This window comes from Dicentrarchus labrax, unplaced genomic scaffold, assembly GCF_905237075.1.
Source record: "Dicentrarchus labrax unplaced genomic scaffold, dlabrax2021, whole genome shotgun sequence".
NCBI classification, from domain to species: domain Eukaryota; kingdom Metazoa; phylum Chordata; class Actinopteri; family Moronidae; genus Dicentrarchus; species Dicentrarchus labrax.
In genome coordinates, this window is record NW_026136710.1 from 13934055 (window position 1) to 13954329 (window position 20275).

At 42.1% G+C, this 20275-nt stretch overlaps 1 protein-coding gene across 1 annotated transcript in view; it reads left to right on the forward strand.

Annotated features, from left to right (window-relative positions):
• The first annotated feature begins 1427 nt into the window (after positions 1-1427).
• Positions 1428-20275, forward strand: part of fam163ba (family with sequence similarity 163 member B, genome duplicate a) — a 28641-nt gene continuing 9793 nt past the window's right edge. Inside the window, exon 1 of the mRNA XM_051412677.1 lies at positions 1428-2358. The gene's annotated coding sequence lies outside the window, so the exon portion shown is untranslated. The remainder of the gene's footprint in view (positions 2359-20275) is intronic.

Here is a 20275-nt window from a genome sequence, read left to right on the forward strand (position 1 = left end):
TTGATGTTATTGTGTACATCCAAAGAAAGCTTTTGCTATTAACTTATTTTGAGCAAAAAAATAATAAAAGCTGTAAGTATGAGTTGAGCTGCCTTTCCGACACACCTCACCCTGCATGCATGTGAACACAAACACACACAGAAAGAGAGAGAGAAAGAAAAACAGAATTCACCTCGACATGACCGATCCAACTATCTCATTCTCTCCAAATATAAATATTTCAACGTTACACACTCTCATAGTGCACTAATCTCCACTTCTGTGAGTGTGAATAATGAATGTAATAAAAAACACACTGCTACTCTTAGCGTTGCCTCAAACTGCCCCTCGTCTGATCTGAATTGGAGAGGCCAGCCGTTGTAGGGGTGGATTGGACCATTAGAAGAGACGATGAGTGTGGAGTTTGGAGAGGAGAAAAGAGAGAGCGGGCGAGAGAGAGGTGGAGAAAGGGGGGAAAAAGTGGTGAAACAGTTTAGAATAAGAAGCTGACAGCTTGTAATACTGTAACACAAAGAGAGGCACAGTGATCACATGAGAGAGAGTAACAAGTAGGAAACGGTCACATCCGTGGATCTTAACATGTCCTGTCGTCAAAGGTGGAGTGATCCAGAGTAAAAGGACAAGAGAAAGAGGGAGGTACACAGAGAGAAAAATGATCCTCCCAGGGACAGTTGTGTATGTCGTCCTAATGGAATTTAATGAACGTTTTGTTCCAGACAGAGGGCCGGTTTGTTTTTCCACCTTGGCTGAACCTTGGGCAGAGGACAGGTGTAACTTCTTAATTATCTTTATAGAGTTGGCTGTCACATATGCATATAGCTTGGGTGATTAACTGCTGTGACTGTAAGTGGGAAGCCTAATGAATCTCCTTTAAATGCTGCTGCAGCTTCTGGTTTCCAGTGTGGTAGGAGGACACAGTGAAGGTTGACTTTCTGGTCTGAGGCTACACTTGGCTGCCTGATAGTTGCAGAGAGTTTTCCTAAAGGACGCACACTCCCTCTCACTACCTCTTTGTCCCACTGCTTGTGCACATTTTCTGTTCATTCTCTGAGACTTATTTCACATACAAGTCTGCACAGCCTAGAGCTGTTCAGTTTGTTTTGATGTAATGAAAATGTATAGCCACATCCCCCCCTAATAAAAACTCACAGACTTCTGCATGGAAGTCAAAGAGGGGCCCCTCATCCAGCATCTTGTCCCTCTTTTTTCTTTTTTTGTTGAATTCCCTCCTCTTGTCTCTTTTCTCTCTAGCACCCATAGCCAATCTGAGCCTGCGACTAAAGCGCCATCTCTCAGGCTGCACACTCCAGGCTGCATGCACTCACTGAGTCTGCAGGCGCCTCTGAATTTAAAGCGCATTTTCACTCGTCTCCGCACAGTGCCGGACGTCGCTCTACAGGAATCAGCAAATACACGGAAATCCAACAACCGTGCATCAAATATCCAGGCTACAGCAGACCTGTATTCTTTCGGACTAGCCAGCTACAGACACTTCTCAGCCCTAGAACGACCGAACGGCTTGCTTTTTTTTCGTCAAGCATGGGATGCAAAGAGAGAAACATACTGGTCGGAGGGAGGAGATAAATAGATAGAAAGAGAGAATAGAAAAAGGGAAGCGTGCACAGGAAAAAAAAAAAAAAGCCCCACATCGATTGTGCAGCGGAACCCGGAGCAGCGCTACAACAAATATCTGACCTCGACCCCCTCGGACGGTGGGGGAAAACTGGTTGTTGAAATGGAGATGTCGAGATTTTCCATCATCCCGTCTCCTCCTCCAACACGCACGCTGCTGAGGCTGCTGATGATGATGTTTGCGTAGGAGTGTTTTATTTTGCGGACAGCCGCTGTTAAACCAGCCTCTACTGTTCAAACAACTCCAGACAAGCGGTGGATGGACCTGTGCGTGTGTGTGTGTGGCTGCCTGCTCCAAACACATATTTATAGATATTATTAGTTTTATTAGGCAGTTATTAGAGTCCGGCACCTTTTCTTCGCCTTTGGAGTGTTTTTCTGATGTCTTTTTGCGAGTTTGGAATTGGACAGAAAATGTTTGGCGTGCGACTGGCAAGAATGTGTCGGGAAAAGTAGTCAAGAAGCAAAGAATAATGATATAATATATTTTGCAAAGGACGCACCTGCTATTTTGTTCAGATTAACAACTAAAGAGGATCCGGCCCAGCGGGTCAGCTCCTGTTGTGCTCTTTACTTTGCTGGCATTGGGGGGCTTTATTTGTTACTGGTTTCATTATTCAGTGACTGAGGTCGACACAAACTACAACTAGCAGAGGTTGGGACCTGAGCTCCAAGGAGCTTCCACTACCCTTGTTGTGACCCGGTGAATTCCTCTTATCTCTGAAGGTAAGATTCTACACCCTTGTGGAGAAATGGTTAATCTTCTGCTCCATTCTCTCATCCTTGTGTTTTATTTCTATATTGGTTTTAATTGTGGCAAAGGGGATACATCTGCTTGTTGAGTCATGCATGCAACTGAGAAGTTGCGTTGTGAGAAGAACCAATCCAGCTGGACTGCTTTTCTTTTTTCACCTAGAAGATTTATAATTCATTATATTTCACATATACACCCACCATTCAGTACAATGTGCATATATAGCAGAGTGTGTTTCTAGAAGATTGAATGAAATCACAGCCAACATACAGTCCTTAGAATAACAGATTTAGACAAACAGAAAGACGAGAAAGAGTGGGTAAAAGCGAGGGAGAGGTTCTGAAAGGTGCTTTGTATGACAGACTTGCTGGCTGGCCGGCTTGCCACATGCTGACAAAACAGCATGGCTTGTGAGCCACAGCTACTGTCACCAACTGTTAGCCATGGTCACATCCAAACTGTTCACTTCAGATATTTTTAGGCTGGGTGGAAATGCATCTCAAGCAGCATTAGGGCCGTGCAACACGAAAAACATTCCACTGAATGCGGTTGAAATGACAACATGTTTTAGCCAAGGGAACACACAGGATGCAACCCACCACCCACTGGGTGTTTTGGAAACACTGTGGTGGATGAAGTAATAACTAACCAGCTAAAATGTGAACCCACAAGTGTGGCCGGTAAGATTCAATTGCTGCTTCTACAGTATTTAGGTAATATTTGCTGTCACCACAAACAGCACAGGGGAGCAGTAAATTGGGCCCAGAAGAAGGAATTTGCACAAAACACATTATTAAAATATAGATAAATACTGTAGTTTATTTCTAAGAGTGATAGGGGATAGTTAGGGCTTTATACACCTTTCCCTGTAGTTAAAGTGTTTTGGTGTTACAGTTGAGGGATGGTCCTCATTATTATTATTTTTTTGGGGGGGGGGCTTTTTCCCTTTTTTACATAAAGGGCAGCTGAAGATACACAGGAAAAGGCACGACACACAGCAAAGAGCCACAGGTCAGATTCAAACCCTGAGCAAGAACTCAGCTTTTGTACATGGGGCCCCAGTTCTACCAGGTGAGCTATCCGGGCGCCCCAGGAGGGACCTCTTTTTGTAAAATATATTATAAAATATATTATACTGTCCAGATTGGGAAAAAAACTTATTTGACTGTATAATCACAATGTAATACAACATCCCTACTTCTACAATCAAAACTCGATTATACTGCTTCAGTCTAAGTTTTAGCCCTAGTTCATGCTCCACTGTGTGCTTACACTACCAAATGAGGGATCATCACTCTTTATTGTGCTCGTGTACCAGCAGACGTAAGTAGTATTGTAAGTAAGTATTGATCTTACCCGTGCTAATCTCCCTAATCCCCTCATCTCTTCCTCTTGAACTAAAAAGTTTGAAATCAAATCTTACCACCGACAGATAAAAAAAGATTGGAAAAAAACAAGGTATGCAGATGCTTCCATACAGAGTCACTGAAGGTATGAAAATGATTGTGACCCACATGCTATGGCCTTCGCAGTCACCATATCAATAACACTCTCCAGCACTGTCAACAAAACACCAAATAAGGGAATATCTGTTGGAAGAACATGCTTCCATTTCAGCACCAGCACTTTACAAAGATGCTTAATGTAGGGTTTTCGTTTAATTTCCCAGGGGGTGGGGTGGGGTGGGGGGAAGAGAGTACACTTACTAAGATATTGATACCTGGGAGTCCTCTGGTGTATGGGTGTTCATTGATCTACAGTGAATTCAGTGATGATGTCAGTACAGATCTGACATACAGATTTTTAAGTCATGCTAGTACCGCCATCACAGTGAATGGCTCTTAACAACACACCATGACAGTATGACCTAAACTAGTAGCCAATAGGGAATGACAACTGGGACTAGATTCATGTTGTGAACTGAAAAGAAAATAAATACACACAGACACTGTGCTCTTAGAGGGCCTACAATAATGAAAAAGACAAGGCGGGGCTTGTGTTCCCATGGCGACTTCCTCAGTGACCCTCGGAACAACCTTGGCCCCCTGGGAGATCAGTCATACTCCTGCGTGCACAGACATACACACTCACGTTCCCCTCGGAGCGTGCCTATGAGTGACTGTGTGTTTCTCGTCTGCTTACTGCTGCTGCTGCTGCTGCTGCTGCTCTCAGTCTGTACAGCAGGGGAGAGACGAGGAGGAAAGCGAAGGAGAGGGAGTTGAAGGACAAGCAGATGAGTGGGATGGAAAAGCAAATTTCAAAGACAGATGGGTGGGTGATGAAGATGAAGAAAGGTGTGGAGAGGAGAACGCATATCAAATAGGGAGAGAGGGAAGGAGAAGAGGAGGCGGAGGTAGGGTTCAAACACTGGCAGAATTGTCAAGAGTGAATGCAATTACAGAGGCATCATATCCACTTTTTTTTCCTGGGCATTTAAAGTGTACTCACATATCAGCGTAATTACTTTTAAAATCACTATTGGGAGGAGGGATCATGATAGATCTGCTGTGGTTGAGATAAAGAGGAGAGGTGGATGGATTGAGACTGGGGGAAGGGAATATGGCTGCTCAATGATCATGTTAAACAGTAACCACCCGTTCCTCCCTTCCTCCACCCGTCTCTCCTCCCCTCCCCCTCAGCACCACGCTCTGCTCTCCCCTCGCAGCTACACCCTGACATGCTCACACATCACGCTCATGCACAGATGGGTTCCCCCACAGACAGCAATATCACGTCCAGACACACACACACACACACACACATGCACAAGCCGTTGGTCAGCTGCCCTCATCCCAATGAGTGATTGTAAAAAAGCTCATTCCAAAGAGTAGAGGGGTGGTGAGGGAGGCGGGGAAGGAGAACAGGAAGAGAGTGAGGAGAAACAGCAGCAGAAGTCCTTTCCTTCCTTCATTACCATGTGTGTCCGGGAATTTTCATGCACATATGATGATTAAAGTAAAGTTATGTGAGTTTTTTCCAAGATGGATGTCGTTTCCATAGTTTTGGCCATCATTCCTGCCATTACATTTTACTACTCTGGACAGAGGATGGCATCACTAGAAACACTTAAGAATTAGGCCAAGCAAAAGAACATAAGGTTGGCAGGTTGTAAACAAACTCCAGTTTATCCCAGTTAGTGTCGAATACAGTCAGTCATGGCACTGAAAAACTCTCTCAATGGACAGTAATTTAAATATTTGCCTCTGTTTGAATTTTTAAATGAGTATTACAATATGGTGAAACTGGGGATGCCCTTATAACCTGTCAGACTGTCTGACCACTCGTCTTACTTTCCCTACTGGAGCTTGCTGTTGCTGTGTTCTCAAAACTTGGTAAAATTAGTCAAATGTTAATATAACTTGTAGGAATGGTGGCTGAAGCTGCAGAAATAGGACATATGTCATGCAAACGTCAAATTTCCCTTTAAGCCTTGCACAACTGGCCCGTCTGTCTATATCTGCAGGCTATATAGACAGACATGCTGCATATATTACACGCTAAATATAAAGGCAGACGGCATACTGCTCAGAGTAAATTCACCATCTGCATGAAGTCTGTAAGTATAATCTACAATATATAGTACATTTTAAAGAAGCCTCAGGGCCTTTTTGTCCTTACAAAGCCATTTTTTATTTCACAAAACCTACATGCTCATTATGGGAACAGTCGAGTTTAGCTGTATAATGTTAAATCTGAGACTAAAAAGTTGCAAACGTCAACGTGGTCCTTTTAGAAAGTGATGAAGCAAAAAGAATTCAAGAACAAGCAAGCTCAGCAAGGTCATGACTTACTCCCTGATCACAACAACACTGCACATGAGAAGAGAGATTCTCATTCATAAATTCCTCTCTTTCCGATGTGTTGTATCTTGTTATGCGTCTCTGCAATACTGCCTGACTGAACTGTGCTTTATTTTTTATCAGCTTAGAGATTAGCATACAGTATGTGAGCAGGGAAAAGTTGGTTCAAGCACAATAAGGCTAGAACTTTTAAGCGTAAACCACCCACTCAAAAAAACAGAAAAGGCGATGGTAAAATGTCAGTCTGTAATAGCCCCGTTGCCATAGTAACTGAAGACCTGTTCGTACTTTTACACACTGCCTCTTGAGCACTGACCATTAGCACTAACAACCAAGCGATCATCAGCCTTGAGCTTTTAACAAATCCTTCAACCATCTATACGTTTCATTGAGGACATGTACATCCAGCCTCTCCAAGGTGCCCTTTGCTGCCTTTTCTTCTTCATCTGTACCCAACATCTTTCTACATCTTCCTCTCCTCCCATTTTTTATGCATCTTCTGTTGCCTTCTACTCTTTCATCCTGTCTCTTCCATCTTGGCCTTCTCTACCTGTTTCTTGCTTTCTAAGGTTTAATCAGACATGTCCGCTGTTGCTCCTGCATGGACCTCTAGACCTGTAAAGGCACACGCGAAAACGCCGTAGACACATGCAAAGACTAACCTAGCACGATATATCATGCATTTGATGTTTAGGCATACACACACGATATCTCCTTACAGTACTTATTTCCTAATGGATAGCAGTAAGGAGCTTGATGCTGTACATTACAGATAAGAAGACCAAGGAAAATTCAGAAGTTAAGGCTGTACGTAACTCCGTCTGATTTTCCTAGATAAGTCCCTTTCTTGTATGATGTAGATTTTTATTTGTAAATTGTACAGCTAAACTCAAGTAGCTAAAAACATAAGAACAAAAATAAAAGAGAGTTTCCTACGTCGTCCCCCCTCCTTTCTCTCCTATTTTCAATCTGTCCTATCAAATAAAGGCATAAAAAGCCCCCAAAATATATAAGTTCAATGTGCAGGATTTCACATCAGAAGCACGTCTCTGTATAACCGATTTTCACACTGCATTACCCAGTCGCTTTGTGGAAAACGGAAAAACGCTGGCTATGATATGCAACAAGTCCGAAATAAACTACCAAAAATCTGCATTTTTGCCTCGACACCCCTATAGACAAAATCCCTCTTACAAAACGGATTCATATGACTGTTTTCTTATTTGACATTGCTTTAGTTACGTCTGAGCAGAAATAGGGAAAGGACTAGGGATCATAGATTAGATTATTGTCATGGTCTAAAGAAACCAACATTGACTGCTGGTAGGAAACAGGTTGCAAACAGTGCTTTTCCGTGTCAAAGTCACATGCATTTGCGGAGCTATAACAGCATCACATCCCTACTGCCAGACAGACAAAAGTTGTAATTTGTACAGACACTAGAGGTCTTTGTCAGGGAATTTAAGCCATTTGAACAAAAAGAAAATGTTGTTTTGAGGCGGCTTACAGGAGATCAAGACCAAAGTGTTATGTCTGACATTAAAGGCTCTAATTATGTTCAGGTGCAAGGAATGAAGCACGACTGCACCAGTGAAGTGGCTTTTTCCTGAAGCACAGTGTTTTTTTCCCCCTTGTCACAAGAATACCAAACTGGCAGCAGTTTGGTATTTTTGTGACTCGCAGTGCACCACAAATGGAGGACAGACGCAGAAGAGAATGTGTTGTTTGAAATCTGGTGTAGTACTAGAATTTCAGTGTTACGAGCCGGTCAAGGATAGAGACAGAGAATATCCTGTCCAGGTTCAGGAAGGAGAAAATCGGCTGAAGAACTTTCTAAGAATGAAAAGTATTCAAGTGAGTAATAACTGATGATATTTTGTGTACATGCACATATTTGTGTGTATCTGTGGCTATAATTCCCCACAGTGCTTTTTGCCATAAGCCACAGTCTGTGTGATAATTCCATCAGTGCCTCAGATACGTAGCGACGTCTGACTCTCCTGCGACTCTTCTAAGTGATGTAACTTGTAAATACTCGACAGACTGCTCTTTGAATTTTGCAAAATGATGTACAGCAGGATCTCTCAATCTCCATGTCAGAGGTGCTTGTCTTTGCTTGTGGGTGGCACTGCTGTTCAAAGTGCTGTTTAAAACAGAGGCCTGTCCGTGCTCCCTAGGCAGTGTACATCAGCTGAGCAGACAGAGAGCAAGAGTGGTGGAGAACAGACAGGGAGACAAAGTTAATGGAAGGAGAGGCTAAACAGAGAGAAAGGCCACAGGGAAAGAGACAGAGAGAGAGCAAGTGGAGACAGAGAGAGAGGCAGTGGAAAGCAAAAGCAAGAGAAAGATGACAAAAAGTGAATGACACAACTGGCCGTGTGCCAAGAATATGGATGGGGATATAAAAAGATGAAGGAGAGCAGCAGAGCAGCGCAGGTGCCCAGCTGCCCTCACAGGATGCCAAATATACACACACAGGCGGATGCAAGGCAATATATCCTGCCGTATAGTGCAAACTTATTCATAAAAATACATAGATAACTTTCTAGTTAAGTCTTGTACTACACTAACAATCATATAACTGCTGCCAAGGGACTCCTGTGCTTTCAACACTGATTATCTCTCCTCTCCTCATGTCTTGTCTCCTGCCCACAAAGCGTATGCTTTGTCAGATGTGTGCATCGACAGCAGCAGCTGGGGTTGTGTAGCGGTGAGCGCTGAGATAACCAGGTTACGATGTTATAATACAACTTGACCTTCACTACACCACCTCTTGTTTCACTATTTACTGTGGCATCTGGCCAGGTGTGTGTGTGTGTGTGTGTGTGTGTGTGTGTGTGTGTGTGTGTGTGTCTTTGCAAAGTGTAAGTACTTATCCCTCTGATACTGTATGATGCATTTTAATGCACATATTTAGATTAAGTATCAAATGAAATATCCATTATCCAGTATGAGGACATTATGACCTATCGGGTTACGTGTCCTTGATTTACCAGGAGCTCAGGACATTCACACAGTCTGCAGAAACAACCTGCTTCTCTTTCAACCTTATCTCCTCTGATGCAGGCTCTTTTCTTCTTATTTAAAAGGATTACAGAGAAAGGGACATTTTGTTATAGCTAGAAAACATTAAAAGGCCTTCTGTATGAGCTGTAGCTAAAATGTTGCTATAATGAGACAATTTTGAAAAGGTTCAACCTGTAACACTTCACTCTTTATCAACTTCAGTTCAACTTAGAGAAAGACAGTAATGGCACAAAAGATTGCATTTCCACATAAATGCTGGTTTTATGCATCCACATTTTCAAGACACAGACCTTGAACGTGGGTGTATTCTTTTTATTAAAAACAAAACTTTGTTTGACAAGTTGACAGCCAAGTCACACACTGGGGGTGACCATGCATAAAAACTGGAAACAGAAATTTGGTACAAAATCATGCAATCAATGAACAATTAGTGTAATTCTTTATGTAAAATACAATCTCTTTGAACTTGATCCACTTTGCTATGAAGCCAGGTCCAGATGTGATCACACTGTATGACACTGTTGTTTTTATACATGTTAATAGCGGCCAAGTGTAATCATAGTATTCATTAATGTAACAGATTTTTATTCAGAGCCACTTTTATAGCCTAGTTTATACGTCTCACGTTATGCAATATGTGTCAACTGGCAGCTTAGACACATGGAGATGCTTTAAGACACATTTTCACCCAAACTAAATAAGCTAACTAGTCCCCAACTCAAGGCTGAAATTATATTGAAGCTGAAACTGTTGCCTGGGGGGAGAAAGCAAAGTAAGAAAAAAGTTTAAAATTGGAATGATCTCATTGTCAAGTGTCAAGGAGCAAGTGTAATTTAATGGTGTCTTATCTAATTCAGGAAAAGGAAAAGGAATTACATTTATCTGAGGGCAGTCTATTACCCCAAACAGACCATGTAGCCACTGGGAACGTTGTGTATGTGTGTGTGCGCACACAGTGTATGTTCTTATTACACTTTTGAGTCTCTTTTGCAATAACATATTAATCTTGCATAGGGTCAGACTCAGCACAGTATTATCTGCACAGTGTTTGCATGGCTAATGTTTTCACACCAGGAGTTCCTAACGGAGCTCTAAGTGTCACAACAAACTGTCTCCTCCGTCACTGCAATTTCTCAGGAGCAGACATGACTGACACTGAACTTATAAATTAGGAGTGAACCAGTGGCAGGCAGCAGCTACTGTTATTATCAAGTTTAGAGTTAGATTAGAATGGAATAGAATAGACACACCTACTTGCACACATGCAAACATGCAGAGATTATGCATCGCCAGGGGTGAGCGAAATGTGCTGAGATTTAGTTTTGTTGTTTGTTGCTTTCATTATTGTTATTGTTATTATTTAATATGAAAGAACAAACAGTGCAGAGAGTTTGCATAAATATCTCTCTCCACAGACTTATATTCTGTCATAAACAGCAGTTTATTTCTGAGGGGCCCTGAGACTAGAGACGCTGTTGAGTTGTAGCTCTGCTCTCGTCTGTTGTATTTATGCAGCACTAAGCAGAAAATGTACTGCTCATGCTATTAGAGTGAAATAGCTTGAGGTGTGTGAGTGTGACTGTGTGTGAATGTGTGTGATGTGATGTCTGAGTAAATAGTTGGCTCTCTGTGTATTCACACACAGACACACTCAACAACCTGTATATGAAACAGAGGTATGCACACAAACACAACTGTCTTTGTAGATGCTCAAGTAAGACTGTTTTTAGTCATTGTGGTGGTTGTAACTTTTGCTTGATTGCCTCTTGTATCTAATGGCTTTGATGCACCAAGCTGACATTCATCCATCCGGTAGACCCTGAGCCTCTATGGCAGCCCACTGACTGTAGTGTTTGCAGTGTGTCCAGCACTGCTCACATTAGTCAGGGCTCATCAGTGGATGGTCTTGAGCATGTTGATTCGGCAGCAGAGGCAGTCAGTGAAATACTGTATACATAAGACAGACCTGGGGTGAAATACCTCAGATTCTAACACCACGTTTGAGCCTTTTGGGTCAGTTATTCTTCTCTCTTGTGGGTTAGAGTCAGTTAATGTATCCAGATACTCATAAACTTATTTGGCTCCTTTAAGTGTCTAGAACTACTCTCAGTAACGTTTCAGATCTCAGCCTACAACGTACAGTGTAATTACTACAGAGTTATGCTGTAATCTTTTGTCCTACTGGTATAACAATACAGTACTTACCAGTATATATATACTTAGGTACTAAGAGACAATATTCAGGTGGTGTTGCGTGTTGTGGCAGACTTCCATCCTGAGCTTTTTGGATCAAGCTAGCATGTCAAGGTGAGCTGTGTCTGTTTTTACTACTGCTAGTTTAGCTGTCAAGGTTGTTGGCTAGCTATGGCAACCACTGCATCCTCTAAGGGGACTGCTGGTGGCGGCAAGGTTAAGGACATTGAGTTCCACCCTTGCCCAGCTGCATGTGGGTTTAGCATCTTGGGGAGAGACCCCCATCCCCTCTGCATCACCTGTATGGATGTTTAGAATGCCCAGGTCTCGCCCGGGTACTCCCAAGTCCTGTGAACACTGCTGTGCCATGCCAATGAGGATTCTGGAGCGTCGCTTACGAGTGTCCGTAGCCTCAAAGGCTTTCCAACAATGCGATGAAGCCCAGCTCCTCAATTCAGGGGACCAGCGTGGAGGCACAGAGGAGGGCGAGGATAATATGAACTTGGATTTCCTCTGTGACGAAAATGATGAGTCTCCCCCCCCATTCAGATGTCCCGGCACAGCAGCTCTATTGGTGGTGAGAGGCAGCCTTCCTCTTCTCCTTGTGAGGTGGACCTGCATGAGGTGTGTAAACGGGCGTAGGCCAGACTGGCCAGTTTCACTGGTTGACAAGGGGGAGCAAAGGGTTTGGTATGATGGCGCAGATGAAGGAGAAGCAGAATTTGGACAAGCCGCTCCGACACAGGGTTACTTTGGCCTGGACATTTCTAACAGCGAGGTTCTGGGGGTCACAGATCCCCCTGGCAGTGGAGCCGGTGGTGGCACATCATCTCCATCCCAACATCCAATCCACCATCGTCTTTTACACCATGTACCAGAAGGTGTGCAAGTCTGCAGCCTAGTCCATTAAAAATCTGAACGTGGTCACCCTGCTCACAGCTTACCAAGCCAAGCTGTTCCAGGATATGGGTCACCTTTTAGATAAGGGCTCCTCAAGTCCGGCTTTTTGAGAGGAGATATGTGCATCATCACAGACTTTATTTTTTGTGTGTCCAGTGGTGTTGTGCAGGGCTGTGGCTGCATCATGGGCCTGGCTGTGGCAGGGGAGAGATTGGTGTGGCTAAATCTCTCCAGCCTGCTGGACCAGGATAAGCAGGTCATAATGGATTCCCTATTTGACCCATCACGGGATAAGGGCTTATTTGGAGAGGCTTTTATTGCCATGCAACAGGCTAGTGACCTGAGAAAGAAGCAAGGGGAGGCCTTTGATCTATGTCTTCCCCGCAAGACAACACCTTGCCCACCACTGCCAACCTGCTTGGGTTTTACGGCTGTGAAAGGGCATGGTGGGACCTTTAAAGGCCCGATATTTTCCAGTCACCCAATCAGCCAGCTCACCAGCATGCCCCCAGGACCAGAAGCATCGGGGCAAAAAGTATTTTGCCACCTCTGCTGCTGACACTTCAGCATCCATGTTGAGCTGCTCATCCTGCTAGCCTGAAGGAAAAAAAAAGGTGCAGTTAATGGAAATAGAGGCTCAGCAGTCAGCACTCAGAGAGATCCCTGTCCTGAGCCTCCCTTAGGGGTCAGTTCAGAGGGAAGAGAGATTGAAGAGACCACTGTCGCAGCCAGGCATAAAGCCGAGGGCGCCTAGGTGATTCAAAAAAAAGAAAACCAGAAAGTGCAGGACGGATTTGCACCTCAAGAGGGTGCAGTTGTTCTAGTCTTAAGCTTCAATCCCCCAGGTCCCTTGCTGTCAAGGTAAAAAAAGAATGCGTAGGTCATAACTGGGTGTTTATAACTATTTCCAAGGGCTACAGACTCCAGTTTGCAGCAAAACCTGCAAGTTTAAATGGTGTGGTGTTTTCAGAGGCCATAGGAAAAGCTGCAAAGGCTTTGGAAAGCAAAATTTCTCCTCTCTTAAGCTTCAGGGGCAATCCGAATTGTGCCAGAGGAGAAAATGAATCTGTGCTTCTTGCATAGAAAAATTCTCAGGTTGGCTTTCCAGGGCATAGCCTACGAATATCAGACGGTGCCTTCGGGGCTGTCACCTGCCCCAAGGGTCTTCAGCAAGTGCGTGGAGGCAGCTCTGAATCCTTTGCGAGCCACAGGTCTTAGTGTGTTGGCATATTTAGACGATTTTATCCTCTGCTCTCCCAGCAGGGAGGAACCGCAGAGGGACAATCATCGGTTTCAGTGTCAATCACGTAAAGAGCGTCTTGTTTCCCACACAGTATTTGGGGCTTGAAATAAATTTGGTTTCTTTTTGAACGAGTGGGAGAATTTCACCAGCACCTCACTCTGTTTCACCAGAGGAACACAGTCTTGTTGCGAGCCTGCCTTTGCCTGACAGGGCTGAAGGCCTCAGGCATTTCTGTCGTTCCTCAGGGGGTTGTTAAGGATGCAGGATTTCCAACGATGGGTATCCTCCCTATGTCTGGATGTTCAATGTCATTTCAGTCGAGTGGTGATGGTTCCCCGAAATGTCTCCTGGCTCTCCATCACTGGAGAGACCCAGTGGTATTTTCCTTCAGCGTCCCCTTTGGAACGGTAGTTATGAGAAAAACAGTGACAACAGATGCTTCACTGACTGGGTGGGGAGCCGTGTTCGGTGGGGGGGGGGAATGTACCCCATAGTTACTCTAAGTACACCATAAGTAAGAATAAAGGAGCAATGCTGTTTGCTTGTTTGTTGGTAATAAGGTAATTTTGAAATAAAACCACATCAGATTTATTAAGTGATGCACTCATCACTCCATCTTCACTGACTGACAGGTTCAGATTATTTCTCAGTAGGTCATACATACCATGTAATAACAGAATATGTACCCAGTAGTTAAAAAATAACTACAGTATATATTCTCTGTATAATCCCGAATTGTTAAGCCCTTATTCCATAACTTCACATCTTGTTCCCCAGTACCTACATATGTGTACTGGTCCATACTGTATTGTTACACCATAAGTACAGAAGATTTAATCGTAACTCTAAAGTAATCACGCTGTATGTTGTGGGCTGTAATCTTATCTGTTCGCTCTGTAAAATAGGATTATTGTTTAAACCCAGAACTTGTCCGTGTTTTCCATAGCGAGAGCTGAAGTGTTCCGAGGACACTGTTTTACCGCTTGTACTCGCCAGTTTCATGGTTAAGAACTGCTCTTCAATCCATCAATGTGAAGTTCAAAGAATTCTAATATCTCCAAGCCAACTTCAGTTCCTGCTGGTGCCAAGATTATAGGCTGTCACACACAGACTAGTGGTATTATTTGCACAGCAGAGGGTAGAGCATGGCATGGCAGAGGGGAGGAGCAGGAAGTGCAGTGGCAGACTGACAAAATGTGATTATATGCAATTATTTTTTAGATGATTTGAACGTGAAAGCTAATTTTCTTTAACCATTCAGGGGAAAAGACAATTTGGGAAAAAATATAATGTATTCACAGACAGACAGATAGATGGATGCCATCCTTGTAAGGATTTTTTTGTTAGGTTTTTATTTGCAGTTCAAAATTAGACAGTTCAAAGTGAAAGAGGCAGGAAGCTTTTAGGCTTTTACATTGTCTGAATCTTACACCACAAATAGACCCTTAAATTGAAACTGTAGTGAATTGAGTGAGTTGTCTGCTGCTACGTTGCAGAAACACACACCAAACACATATGCTTTAGCAGCATATTATCACTTCTTTTACATGACATGATGAGAGCCTTTATCTGAGCATTGATGTGAACATCTTCTTCATAATGCGATTTTCTCCAGGTGCTGATTATTGCACCTAACTGGGAAACAATCCATGTCCTATTACATCTCTGCAAGAGATGACGGCTTTGTCCATGGACTCAGTTGAATACAGGTGACAGAGCAGGTCACATATTGATTATGCATGCTAAAGTACATTAGTCATAAGAGAGATTTATAGGTAAGAGGGAGAAGAGCATAGATTACCGACTTGGCTTTGAGAGAACTGCAGTACTTCTAAGTTTTTAGTTTTAATCATCCACAACATGGCATTTTTTTAAAATAATTTTCTCTCTATGATTATCACTTGTTAACTGTTTTGGTTAAATCCCAAATCTGAGACAAAACCCAACGTGATGATACTCCTCTGAAATGGCTTAATTTTCTACAATTCATTATATTTACACAACATTCCCAAACATTCCTAAAATTGGATTGGGATTCTAGAGGAAAACCTGAAAATGCTTTGCCTACAAATACAGTATGTCGTGCACAAGTAAAGTTGCTTCCAGTGCATGCACAACACGTTTAAAATTACAGCAGCGCTTCTCACATCAGCATGCAATTTGAACTGGAAGAACAACCAAGCAAGGTCATTCAGATGGATGAGAGACATTTAGCGAGCTGTATAATTAAATGAAGAGACCCCCAGGTCACCATTAAGTTTTTCCAAACGACCTCATGGTGCTATATTCATTCTAGCCGAGAGCCATTTTTATGATATATCATTCATAGAGGGCAACTAATTACAGAAATGTTGCCCAGACAATACTAGGACACATGAGAGGGGTAAAAACTATTCCTGGGCTCCATTCGTCGCTACATGAAAAAATTAGTTCCTCTCTTTTCTTGAATCCTGAACTCTCCCTTTTCCTCTCTGTCCACCAGCCTATGGGATTTCCCAGGCACCTGATTCAAGGTCATGACTGGGGGTGAGCTAAGCTGGTCAGTGCCTTTCAGTACAGGGATGAGGAAGGAGTTTTTTTTACCTGAGTCTAGCTCTCTGTGTAGTCATTATTCCTGGAGGTGGGTGCAGGGACACAAAGAAAGGGTAGCAAAAGACATTTTTGTGTGTCTGGTGAAATTTTATGCTGGAACAGGGTGAGCCATAAGCCTGAGAGGGAGAATCAAGTGCAGCCATACAGGATAAGGAGAAATTTGTAAGCTTATTAAAAAGTCTATACTTGAGTCTATTAGTGTGGAAGAGGTGGGCTTGTGAAGATTCTTTTGAGGCAATATTACTGCTTGCTTTGTGGCTTTATGGAGATTAAAAAAGAAATTAATAAACATCCAGTCAAATCAATGTTACACCATTGCATCATAGCTAAAGCTAATTTACTTGAAGTTAACTTCTTCATCATGTTAATGTTTAGGGAACTCATCTTCTCCCACTTGGGGAACAGCCGAACATGCGCATAGGCTTCAGTATTATTTGTAATTTAAATTGTATTGACACACTGACATTTCATGCATGTTCCAGCCTCAAAATTAGTTTTTAATGCAAATCAATTTAATTAGAATTAATTAATTAGAATCAATTGCAATTTAGTTTTTTTTAGGATTGAAGATTGACTTTTATTATTGCAGAACTGAAGTGTTTGCCAGTGAAATCCCTCTGCTCATCTGCACTATGCAAGACTGAACATTTATTCGTCTAACATAAATGGGGAATTATTTCAATTAGGAAAGTCTTAAAGGGATGGTTCAACAATTTCGGAAATATGCTTATTTGCTTTCTTTCAGAAGATTGAAGGAATGTATGTGCAACAAGTATAGAGCTAGTGTCAGAAGGCTATTTGTTTAGCTTAGCATAAAGACTCAACTAAAGCTCTATGATTAAGTTATAAGATATAAAGTTTTATCAGTATACAAACAGAAATGTAAAAGCTATTTATGGTTTGAGGGGGAATACTGTAAGTATTTCTTGGCACAAGAACGACAGCCAGTCCTTTCATCACACTGAGGTTCCCAGGCAACCAGTGGAGATCAGCAGTGCCTTGTGGATTGATAAACTCTTGTTTGTCAAGAAATTGTCTTCTAAAGCCATTTTTATTACTGTTTGTGTACAAACAAGATATAACATGTCAATAAATAGCTTTAAAGGGGCTAACTGAACTTTACAGAGAGCCAGGCCCAGCTGTTTCCCCCTGCTTCCAGTATTTATAAGTAATATGGATAATCGCATCTAACTCAACGCACAAAAGCATATTTCCTAAAATGTTGAACTATTCCTTTAAAGCCATACAGCTGTATCACAAGCATATCACAGCAGGGCAGGTTGTGCTTCACAGAAATAGTAATGAAGTGTGGATCACAGTGGCACTTCATTATCTTCATGATGTTGCATATACTGCATGTATTGCACATCAGTATGTAAGTGATGGTAGGTAAGGTGAATGTTGCTTAATGGAAATTATAATTCATTTTCATTTCCTCTGATAAGAAGATACACAATGTAGGTGGAAGTTATGTAAGATGTGAATTATTTTGGCAAATACGAGTTGAATACTCACTGATTGCAGAGTTTATTAGAGGGTAGACAAAGAGTAATGGAGGACAAAAAGCTGTAATCAAACAGAATTTATCACGACACTTGATGAAGCATGGGTCATTGTTTCTTTCTCTGAATAACAGATTGGGGCTCTGTTATCAAAGACAGGTTCGTGAGCTTGAAAACTCCCGACATAGAAACTCGAGCTCTCTGAAGGACGTCAATCACTGAACTTTTAAATATAAATACTTTTTTAAGGATTGTTTGATTGGTCATTTCCTTAGATAACCATGTATGTGTGTGTGCGCGCTATGTCTTTGTATATGGAAAATATATGTGTGAAATCACTCTTTGACAGCTACAGTTGTAATAGAGCTCATCCCATTGTTCTCAGGGTGTGTTATTGTCTCTTATGTATGACTCGAATCCGCCACCTACTGCGTGCTTCTCCCCCCATTCAACTGAAAGCCTGTCAAAAGCCATTATTCCTAGCAAGACCTCTGCTGTGATCCCTGCCATGTTTCATCAAAGCGTGGCAGTTTATTCCAAAGCCTTCTGTCTGAGCATGTTAGCTAGTACTAAAATTATTGCATATGAGTGTTTGTGTGTGTTTGTGTGTGCGTGTGCCCACTGCTATTCTTCTTTCGCCCCTGACCTCTTGTCATTCCTGTGGACGAACACCAGCAAAAGGAGCTGCGCAGACAATTTGCCTTTCTCCAGTACTATTTCACAATGCACTCTGGGTTTGTGTTTGCGTGTATGTATATTATTGTGTGTGGTTAAATAATTAACTCTGTTTGTCGCCCTTGCTGCAACATATCACACACTGTTCTGATTAAACGAGCCCTAGGAGATACACACCCTGCACAATGACTAATGCATGTATACGTCTCTGTGTGTATTTGTGTGTGTGCACTGGAGGATGGTTAAGACACTCTGTGTGTGTGTATACACATGAGTAATGACTTTTCATGTGTCATTGGTTGTGTGCAATATGTGTAAGCATGTAGAGGTTTTGAGTAGTTGTCTTTTTGCAATAGTAATACATCCTATACATGCCTAATATTATTCTTCCATGTGACTGTCGTGTATTGTATCCCTTCATTATGTATGTGTGTGTGTTTAGTGCGTGCAATTACTGTGTGTGCATCTATTAGAGAAGGGTGAGAGGTTAAGGACTAATTTTCTACAGAAACAGTACCACCACAGGAAATACTGCACATCACATTGGCAACATTATATATATTTTGTCTGAGCTTTAAAGTTAAACAGACATACACATCTAAACTACTAAATTGTCTGTTGGTCGTATTCGTTATGTCAAGTATTATTATCAACCTGACAAAATGTGTTTTTGGTCAAAAACAGCACTATATACTGTATGTACAATGTAACACTAGCATACTATGAGTATTAATAAAATACAATTTTTTTTTTCTATTTTGCCTCTTGGAATCAGTGGAACAATCTGTAAATGCAACACTTATATATTATCAATTATAAAGTTGGTTTGGCAACTTTACAAGCAAAAAGCTGCCTATTTACACCTCCAGCAGACACGGAGTAACCCAACGTTAGTAGTTGTAATGTGTCTGCCAACCTGGTGAAAGTCCAGTATTAACTCTTCTTCCTATTTTTGTGTCTACCAACTCCAAAAGTTAATATCTGGCTCCTGCAGTTTGGTGCTGAGCAGGTAGCGTAAAGTGGGTTTTTAGAGCTTGTTCAATGATGACAGCTGGCTGTTGCGGCTGGAGACGGGGAGTACAATGAGAATGATTCAAAACAGTAAAGTGTACTATTACTCCTTAATTTCCTGTTCTACTTTCCTGACACCAAAAATGTCCTAAAATCACCACATTTCCCTCATCAATTTAACTTAAAGCCTTTAAGGTCAAAACGCTCTGTTCTTTTTGTACCTCTCCATATTGATTTGGTTGGTGGCCTGAAGATTGGATTAGAGTCCACTGTATTCCAGCCTGAGGGGAGAGTAGCTGTGTTGCGTTTGCAGACAGGACAGATCGCTACTGTAGAGACAGTCTGATCCATTCTAACTTTATAAATAGACATATTACAATGAAAGCTAATATGATTTAGACAAGTTACTCACAAAGGAATTCATCATGGTCTAGAGGTGTTTCAGGGTGAGAAGGTCAGAGCTCACTTGTGAATAGTGCACACTGTGAGTAGGCTGAGGGATGCTGATGGAGAGCATTGTTTACACCAGGATGTAGGAGGGGAAGGAAATATTATCAGAATGCTCAGAATTCTCCATATTTTGTATCAGCAGTCCTGCTTCTGTCTTTACTATTCCTATTTTAGGGTGTGTCCATGTCACAGTTAGATCTTGACAACACAGGCCTGTATTGCTGTGTGCTTGCTGCTGATAATGGCTTGCACCATTGAGTCATAGCTTAGCAACAAGCCTGCTGGCCTATTTTTGGTTTCAGGCAATTATCCACAATGCAGTTTGATGGTGTAGTCCTGTGACACTTCCAGATTGTGGATGTAATGAAGAGAAAAAGGTCTGTGCACACATCTGTCAAGTATCTGCAGGGTTTCCCCCAAATATATAGGAATGTTAGATGTAACTAAAGCTGGGAACTGAGTGATAACATTTTTATTTCTATTAAATTTTTTATTT